This window comes from Salvelinus fontinalis, unplaced genomic scaffold, assembly GCF_029448725.1.
Source record: "Salvelinus fontinalis isolate EN_2023a unplaced genomic scaffold, ASM2944872v1 scaffold_0013, whole genome shotgun sequence".
Lineage (NCBI taxonomy): Eukaryota > Metazoa > Chordata > Actinopteri > Salmoniformes > Salmonidae > Salvelinus > Salvelinus fontinalis.
The window spans coordinates 181,352-184,091 of NW_026600222.1; the positions used below are offsets into that span (position 1 = coordinate 181,352).

Here is a 2,740-nt window from a genome sequence, read left to right on the forward strand (position 1 = left end):
GGGACTTCACCCCTAAGTGCTCTGCTCTGCCACAGCCCCTGTTCTGCTCCCAGCCTGTGACCAACAGGCAGAATAGTCACAGACATCTCTGCACTAAGAGACTGTTTTTGTAGAAACTGACAAACCCCTGGATGCTGAAACATAATCAACATGTTTAAAACACTGAAAAATCCCCTCAAATCAAAAAACGTGATCTAATGCATTGTATACATCTGGGGACCTACTGTATAAGAAAGCACACAGGAAATGCCTGGTGTAGCGTTTAGTTTTGAACATCCTATTCTGGTCAGATGCAGGACTGAACTTTTCAGGAGAAGAGCAATACCCTCATTAGTTGGGCTACTAAATGAGCCCACAAGAGCCTAACTACTGAGTTCTTATTGATAAGGTTTTTATTTCATATATTTGAATGTATTGTATATTTAGGTAACTTTTGATGTATGCAACAAGTGCACTGCATTCCAGTGCAATTGATGTTAGACTATAAATGTGTATTTGTGAAAGTGAAATAGTAAATGTGATAATAGAAGGAAAATAAACTCATATTGATCTATGACTTTAGTAAAGTTCTTACCAGGTTTTGGGCTGGACGACAATTCAGTTTTGATGACCTGAAATAAGTGAACCAAGACAACAATTAGACATAAATTACATCTTGGTAGTAAAGAGACACTGTCTGCATCACAACATATTGCATGACAGGGTAGTGAATTGCTCATCCTCCCGGCTCTTCCAAGATGGGTGGTAATTTCATCTAGCATCTTAAAAAAAAAAAGTTCCTCACCTGTGTTCTCCATGGCCAGTCTGAATCACCGTAACTATAAGTCAACTCTTCGCCAGCTGCAATATCTCGAGTCGCGAAGAGGCACAAGTGTGGCTCATCGTTTGCTTGTATGGCCTTCATTTTGAGATTGAGTCTTTAGTGATCATCATTAACGAGTCTCCCAAGGGAGGAGTCTTCTTCAGATGCATCAATGCTGCATAGAAACACAACATGTCACAGTTTAATGAAGATATTGCAGCACAGGGTTTCTATTTCAGAAAAGGGGCAGAAAAGTCCCTAACTGTTGTTTAACAAAGGAGTGCAGATGCTCTGATAGCGAACCAGTTGGTTTGAAGACTAATATTGTTCCTTACTGTTTAGGTCAGGGACACGGTCAAATTAGGATCTGGGCCTGAGATAGGCCTACAGTGCATATTGTGCCACCAACCATTAAAATGTCTGTCTCCATTTTAATGTTGTTGCTTTTTTTAGATCTCAAAAGGCATTAATATGTTTATTTTGTTCTCATCAATCCTACTTACCACCACGTTCTTCCTTTCCATTGGAAATCGAAAAGAAACACCTTTGCAGAATCATTGTACTGATCAGCTCGGACCTCGCCCTCCTGTTGTGTAAGCAGTTCACCTCGGTACTCCACAACAAAGTCTCCTTTGGATATGAATTCAGTGGCAAAAACTCCCCGTCCTTAGCAGACACAAAATACAAACATTAGGAGATATTGCATTGTGCTAGTTAATTATTACAGAGAATAATCACTGTCTGGAGGTCCACTCTGGTCACATGATCACCCCATTCAACTTGCCAAGCTTCTCCAAAAACAACTGTTCTCATAAAATCAATCACTTGGACTTAATTTGGGACTACAGAGGAGGGATAAAACAGTTATTGACATGATTGACTGCTTTTCTTTTTTCCTCTGATATGAGTCCCCCCAAAACCTTTTCCCTACAGTGGGTAACTATAGAAGGCTAGGCTGGACAATGGAAAAGGTCAAGGAAGAAAAATGCAAACATTAGGAGATATTGCATTGTGCTAGTTAATTATTACAGAGAATAATCACTGTCTGGAGGTCCACTCTGGTCACATGATCACCCCATTCAACTTGCCAAGCTTCTCCAAAAACAACTGTTCTCATAAAATGACCTCACACTGTCTAAAAGTGATGTCACACATATCACTGCCAATCAAAATGAGGTTCAGGTGTGCAGCAGGGGGTTTAGGGAGGGGGATGCGCTGCTCTGTCTTTCAAGAGGCTAGATTCAGTTGTCACTCTTACTTTGTCTTCTAAACCAATGATTGGTTTTCAAGGTGGGCCTTTTCAGGTGGAAGGAGATTTCAGATGGAGCATCGTGTGACTGTAGTGGACCTTTAAGAATCCTATGACCATAATACAAAGACATGGCTATTCCTTTAAACCTTTTTTCCTGGGTGACTGTGCCCATATATCCCAATTCACTGTTTCCCACTAACCTCTAAAATGTACATCTGATTCATCTAATTCATAGCTGTCATATTTAGGACTGTCAGAAATATATTCAATCTTCACCTTACCTTTAAAGATATTGATAAAACGCTGGTAAAGTACTGGTTTATCAATGTTTGATCTGATGTGATGCTCTGCATCCTCCATGGGCCGGAGTCGCCTGGAAGATCTCTCCGACAGGCCAACTCAAATCCTTAATCTGTGGAATAAAGCAGACATTATAAACTGGGTAGTTTGGGTCCTGGATGTTGATTGGCTGAAACTGTGGTATATTTAAGAAATAAGGCACCTCGGGGGTTTGTGGTATATGGCCAATATACCAAGGCTAAGGGCTGTAACCAGGCAGGCACTCCGCGTTGCCTCTTACGTAAGAACAGTCCTCAACCTTTCCTTGTGCTTTACTGCTTAACTATACCAAGGCTGTCAGACAATCAACATTCATGGCTTAACCTACAATTTATAAGAGACATAAT

At 40.7% G+C, this 2,740-nt stretch overlaps 1 long non-coding RNA gene across 1 annotated transcript; it reads right to left on the bottom strand.

Moving 5' to 3' along the window:
- Positions 1-238: 238 nt before the first annotated feature.
- LOC129842116 (uncharacterized) lies at positions 239-2,441 on the bottom strand. Its single transcript, XR_008757463.1, has 4 exons — positions 2,336-2,441; positions 1,306-1,468; positions 785-977; positions 239-611 (listed from the first exon to the last, which is right to left on the bottom strand). It is a non-coding gene; the product is annotated as an uncharacterized LOC129842116 (long non-coding RNA).
- Positions 2,442-2,740: the final 299 nt, after the last annotated feature.